The following is a 6669-nucleotide window of genomic DNA, read 5'->3' on the forward strand; positions in this document are numbered from 1 at the left end:
CCTCCTGCTCCATCTATGACTATCCCGTTTCCCAAGGCCCCGTGAAAGGCTCTTGCTTTCAAGGGTGTAGAGTCTATCGACGGGCAGCAAGCACCGCCAAAAGAGGAGAAATCAGAGCTAGAGAACGTGCTCCTGAGAAACACGCACACTTACCGCACGAAAAGCAGGCCTCTTCGTGGAGTCTGAAATCCCTCCCTGCTCAGCGTTTCTCCGTGGGGCAGAGCTCTCACCGCTGCCTCCATGCACAGCTAGGAAAAGTAGGTGTGCAGGTGTCACCTGCCTTTCAGCGCCTGTCCAAATTGTGTGGACAATAGCCACACCTGCCTGAACGTTCTGCAGAAAACCGAGTGTTACTGGAGTGTAGCAAACGCTTCCGTCTTCACTCAGGGTAAAGAGGCCATTGCTGTGGTGTGGACGGCCTTCATCCCCACTCTTTTGGAGCACAATGCCCTCTGAGCAGGCTGGAAACTGCCTGTAGGAGAAGCAGTTGAACAGACGTCCGCCCCGGTATACGGAACTGCAGCCACACCTCGAGTGTATCTTACGCTCCAGGAACCAACGCGGTGCCCAGAACTCCTTTCTGATGCTAAGAAGCAAGAGGCAACAATTCCTCTGGAGACCCGTGCGTGGTGAGGCCTCCTGAGATTTGGTGCCTTCCAGTCCCGTTGACACCCCATCGATTGATTGCCATGTGATGGTAGCGACACAAAGACTGCCTTTACAAGTGCATGGAACCACGTTCAGTGGGCCGTGAGCCGAGAAGCACTAATGCTACACTGACAGGGCTAGGATGAAATGCCTCTGACCCCCTCCAAAAAGTAACTTTCCAAGAGGCAGCACACGGTCACATCCCCAGAACAACCCTGCCGTGTGCTAGGATACATTACAGGAAATCCGGAGACTCTGGGAGACGCTGAGCTCCACACGGCTTGAAAAAGCTTATAGCCTCTTTTCGGGGGTCAGTGTGGCACTTCTGGACAGTGAGACACCAGGTCTCCTAATGGAACCCTGGTGTTACATTACTGGGACGTAAGGCACAACATTAATCAGCCGCTTGGGTTACGGGCCTTGTCCAGAAGCAACGGTTGCCAAAGATTTCTTTGCTTTGAGCTCGTGAGACAGCATATCATGTAGGACCGCAGAGAAGGAGACCTGCCGCTCTCTGGTTTTGAAGAAGAGGTGAGCTTTTCTACTAAGCCTTGGAGCACAAAGATCCAGCCAAGTCCCAACGACAGGTTAGAAGGTTACTGTTGCAGGTCTCTCGGCGCTTAGCCCACTGTTCGGCTACAGTCTGTAAAGTGCATTCAGGGAAGAACAAGAAACTCTACAACGTCCCGCATCTTGCTGGGAAGGAACAGCACAGCCTCTCCTCGGTGAAGACGTCCTTTCTTGCAGACTGCCAGGCTGGGACTCCTATTCCGTTTCAGCACTCCGAGTTTGGCCTAGCACGGAAATGACCCCTTCCCTCAACGCCCTACACATCTCTTAAGGACTATAAACCCCGTGTGCCCATTCATTATATCTCGCCCCCTATGAAACACAGAAGAGCTGTGGCTGGATGGTAGGAGGCAGTGGCCGTAGTGTCCTTAAGGCATAAGTATCCCGTGCCAAAGGCCCCGTGATAATCTCTCGCTTTCGGGAGCCTAGGGCATACCAAGGGCTGCCAAACACAGCTAAAGGAGGCGAAAGAAGAGAAGCAGAACTTGCTCCTGAGACTCTCGTACATATACTGACCCCAAAGCATGCCTCTTCGTGGAGACCGAAGGCCTCCCCAGCTCAGATTTAGGGCCCTGGAACACAGGGCTAAGCGCTGCCTTCAAAGGAGAGGTAGGAAAGGAATGTTTTCAAGTCTCGCCCGCCTTTCAGCGCCTGTTCAGCTTGAGTGGACAATAGCCACAGCCTGCCCGAACGTCCTGCCGAGCACCGAGTTTGACTGGAGTGTAGCAAACGCTTGCCAGTTCTCTGAGGGGGAAGAGGCCATTGCTGTGGTGTGAACGGCCTTCACTGGCACTCGCTGGGAGCGCAGTGCTCTCTGGGCAGGCAGGATAGTTCCTATCGGAGAAGCATTTGAACAGACGCCTGCCCTGGTATACGTGCTACATCCGCACATCGAGTGTACCTTTCCTACGCTCCAGGCACCAACACGGTGCACAGAACTCCTCTTGATGGTGAGCAACAAGACGCAACATTTCTTCTAGGAGGCTCGTGCGGGACGAGGCCTCTTGAGGATGTGGACCCTCGAATCCCGTCGAAACCACTGGGATTGATTGCCACGTTATGTTAGCGACACAATGAGAGCATTTCAGCTTCATGGAACCACGCACGTTCAGTGCGACATGAGAGAAGAAAACACAGATGCTGCCTTGACAGGGTTAGAGTGAATTTGCCTCTGTCCCTCCCCGCCCCCCACCCCCCCCGCCGACACATAACCTGCCCAGAGCCAGCACAGCTTCACGTCCCGAGGAACATTACTGCTGTGTGCTAGAATACATGAAAGGAAACCTGCGGACGCTGGGAGACTCTGAGCTGTACGCGGCTTGAGAAAGCTTCTAGACCCTTCAGGGCTCGGCGTGGCACTTCTGGAGCATGAGACACCACGTTTCCTCATGGAAACCTAGTGTTACGTTTCGGGGACTTGATGCACAACCGCCTGCAGCCGCTTAGCTGGATGGCCTTGTCCAGAAGCGACAGTTGCCAGAGAGTTCTTTCCCAGGAGCTCGTGAGACAGCATATCATGCAGAAACGCAGAGAAGGAGACCAGCCTTTCCCCGTGTTTTCAGAGGTTCGCTCCTCTGCCTTTGAGCCTTTGAACACAAAGATCCAGTCAGCTCCCGATGATAACTTAGAACTGTACTCTTGACGGTCTCTCTGCCATCAGCCCCCTGCTCAGCTACCGTCTCCTCGGTGCATTCAGTGAAGTACCATAAAATCTGCAGCCTGCCACACCATGTTGTTCAGGAAGGGCACATTTCCTCTTCGTAAAGAAATCTTTTCTTGCAGCCTGCCTGGCTCGAGCTCCTATTCCTCTTCAGAAGCCCGAGTTTGGCATAGCACTGAAATGACCCCTTCCCTCAAGGCCGGACACATCTCCTAGAGAATATACTCCACGTAGGCCCATTCATTACCTCTTGCCTCCTATGAAACACAAAGGAGTTGTAGCTTGATGGGAGGAAACAGTGGCCTCCTGCTCCGTCTATGACTATCCCGTTTCCCAAGGCCCCGTGAAAGGCTCTTGCTTTCAAGGGTGTAGAGTCTATCGACGGGCACCAAGCACCGCCAAAAGAGGAGAAATCAGAGCTAGAGAACGTGCTCCTGAGAAACACGCACACTTACCGCACGAAAAGCAGGCCTCTTCGTGGAGTCTGAAATCCCTCCCTGCTCAGCGTTTCTCCGTGGGGCAGAGCGCTCACCGCTGCCTCCATGCACAGCTAGGAAAAGTAGGTGTGCAGGTGTCACCTGCCTTTCAGCACCTGTCCAAATTGTGCGGACAATAGCCACACCTGCCTGAACGTTCTGCAGAAAACCGAGTGTTACTGGAGTGTAGCAAACGCTTCCGTCTTCACTCAGGGTAAAGAGGCCATTGCTGTGGTGTGGACGGCCTTCATCCCCACTCTTTTGGAGCACAATGCCCTCTGAGCAGGCTGGAAACTGCCTGTAGGAGAAGCAGTTGAACAGACGTCCGCCCCGGTATACGGAACTGCAGCCACACCTCGAGTGTATCTTACGCTCCAGGAACCAACGCGGTGCCCAGAACTCCTTTCTGATGCTAAGAAGCAAGAGGCAACAATTCCTCTGGAGACCCGTGCGTGGTGAGGCCTCCTGAGATTTGGTGCCTTCCAGTCCCGTTGACACCCCATCGATTGATTGCCATGTGATGGTAGCGACACAAAGACTGCCTTTACAAGTGCATGGAACCACGTTCAGTGGGCCGTGAGCCGAGAAGCACTAATGCTACACTGACAGGGCTAGGATGAAATGCCTCTGACCCCCTCCAAAAAGTAACTTTCCAAGAGGCAGCACACGGTCACATCCCCAGAACAACCCTGCCGTGTGCTAGGATACATTACAGGAAATCCGGAGACTCTGGGAGACGCTGAGCTCCACACGGCTTGAAAAAGCTTATAGCCTCTTTTCGGGGGTCAGTGTGGCACTTCTGGACAGTGAGACACCAGGTCTCCTAATGGAACCCTGGTGTTACATTACTGGGACGTAAGGCACAACATTAATCAGCCGCTTGGGTTACGGGCCTTGTCCAGAAGCAACGGTTGCCAAAGATTTCTTTGCTTTGAGCTCGTGAGACAGCATATCATGTAGGACCGCAGAGAAGGAGACCTGCCGCTCTCTGGTTTTGAAGAAGAGGTGAGCTTTTCTACTAAGCCTTGGAGCACAAAGATCCAGCCAAGTCCCAACGACAGGTTAGAAGGTTACTGTTGCAGGTCTCTCGGCGCTTAGCCCACTGTTCGGCTACAGTCTGTAAAGTGCATTCAGGGAAGAACAAGAAACTCTACAACGTCCCGCATCTTGCTGGGAAGGAACAGCACAGCCTCTCCTCGGTGAAGACGTCCTTTCTTGCAGACTGCCAGGCTGGGACTCCTATTCCGTTTCAGCACTCCGAGTTTGGCCTAGCACGGAAATGACCCCTTCCCTCAACGCCCTACACATCTCTTAAGGACTATAACCCCCGTGTGCCCATTCGTTATATCTCGCCCCCTATGAAACACAGAAGAGCTGTGGCTGGATGGTAGGAGGCAGTGGCCGTAGTGTCCTTAAGGGATAAGTATCCCGTGCCAAAGGCCCCGTGATAATCTCTCGCTTTCGGGAGCCTAGGGCATACCAAGGGCTGCCAAACACAGCTAAAGGAGGCGAAAGAAGAGAAGCAGAACTTGCTCCTGAGACTCTCGTACATATACTGACCCCAAAGCATGCCTCTTCGTGGAGACCGAAGGCCTCCCCAGCTCAGATTTAGGGCCCTGGAACACAGGGCTAAGCGCTGCCTTCAAAGGAGAGGTAGGAAAGGAATGTTTTCAAGTCTCACCCGCCTTTCAGCGCCTGTTCAGCTTGAGTGGACAATAGCCACAGCCTGCCCGAACGTCCTGCCGAGCACCGAGTTTGACTGGAGTGTAGCAAACGCTTGCCAGTTCTCTGAGGGGGAAGAGGCCATTGCTGTGGTGTGAACGGCCTTCACTGGCACTCGCTGGGAGCGCAGTGCTCTCTGGGCAGGCAGGATAGTTCCTATCGGAGAAGCATTTGAACAGACGCCTGCGCTGGTATACGTGCTACATCCGCACATCGAGTGTACCTTTCCTACGCTCCAGGCACCAACACGGTGCACAGAACTCCTCTTGATGGTGAGCAACAAGACGCAACATTTCTTCTAGGAGGCTCGTGAGGGACGAGGCCTCTTGAGGATGTGGACCCTCGAATCCCGTCGAAACCACTGGGATTGATTGCCACGTTATGTTAGCGACACAATGAGAGCATTTCAGCTTCATGGAACCACGCACGTTCAGTGCGACATGAGAGAAGAAAACACAGATGCTGCCTTGACAGGGTTAGAGTGAATTTGCCTCTGTCCCTCCCCGCCCCCCACCCCCCCCCGCCGACACATAACCTGCCCAGAGCCAGCACAGCTTCACGTCCCGAGGAACATTACTGCTGTGTGCTAGAATACATGAAAGGAAACCTGCGGACGCTGGGAGACTCTGAGCTGTACGCGGCTTGAGAAAGCTTCTAGACCCTTCAGGGCTCGGCGTGGCACTTCTGGAGCATGAGACACCACGTTTCCTCATGGAAACCTAGTGTTACGTTTCGGGGACTTGATGCACAACCGCCCCCAGCCGCTTATCTGGATGGCCTTGTCCAGAAGCGACAGTTGCCAGAGAGTTCTTTCCCAGGAGCTCGTGAGACAGCATATCATGCAGAAACGCAGAGAAGGAGACCAGCCTTTCCCCGTGTTTTCAGAGGTTCGCTCCTCTGCCTTTGAGCCTTTGAACACAAAGATCCAGTCAGCTCCCGATGATAACTTAGAACTGTACTCTTGACGGTCTCTCTGCCATCAGCCCCCTGCTCAGCTACCGTCTCCTCGGTGCATTCAGTGAAGTACCATAAAATCTGCAGCCTGCCGCACCATGTTGTTCAGGAAGGGCACATTTCCTCTTCGTAAAGAAATCTTTTCTTGCAGCCTGCCTGGCTCGAGCTCCTATTCCTCTTCAGAAGCCCGAGTTTGGCATAGCACTGAAATGACCCCTTCCCTCAAGGCCGGACACATCTCCTAGAGAATATACTCCACGTAGGCCCATTCATTACCTCTTGCCTCCTATGAAACACAAAGGAGTTGTAGCTTGATGGGAGGAAACAGTGGCCTCCTGCTCCGTCTATGACTATCCCGTTTCCCAAGGCCCCGTGAAAGGCTCTTGCTTTCAAGGGTGTAGAGTCTATCGACGGCCACCAAGCACCGCCAAAAGAGGAGAAATCAGAGCTAGAGAACGTGCTCCTGAGAAACACGCACACTTACCGCACGAAAAGCAGGCCTCTTCGTGGAGTCTGAAATCCCTCCCTGCTCAGCGTTTCTCCGTGGGGCAGAGCGCTCACCGCTGCCTCCATGCACAGCTAGGAAAAGTAGGTGTGCAGGTGTCACCTGCCTTTCAGCGCCTGTCCAAATTGTGCGGA

This window comes from Eubalaena glacialis, chromosome 10 (assembly GCF_028564815.1).
Source record: "Eubalaena glacialis isolate mEubGla1 chromosome 10, mEubGla1.1.hap2.+ XY, whole genome shotgun sequence".
In the NCBI taxonomy this organism is placed as follows: domain Eukaryota; kingdom Metazoa; phylum Chordata; class Mammalia; order Artiodactyla; family Balaenidae; genus Eubalaena; species Eubalaena glacialis.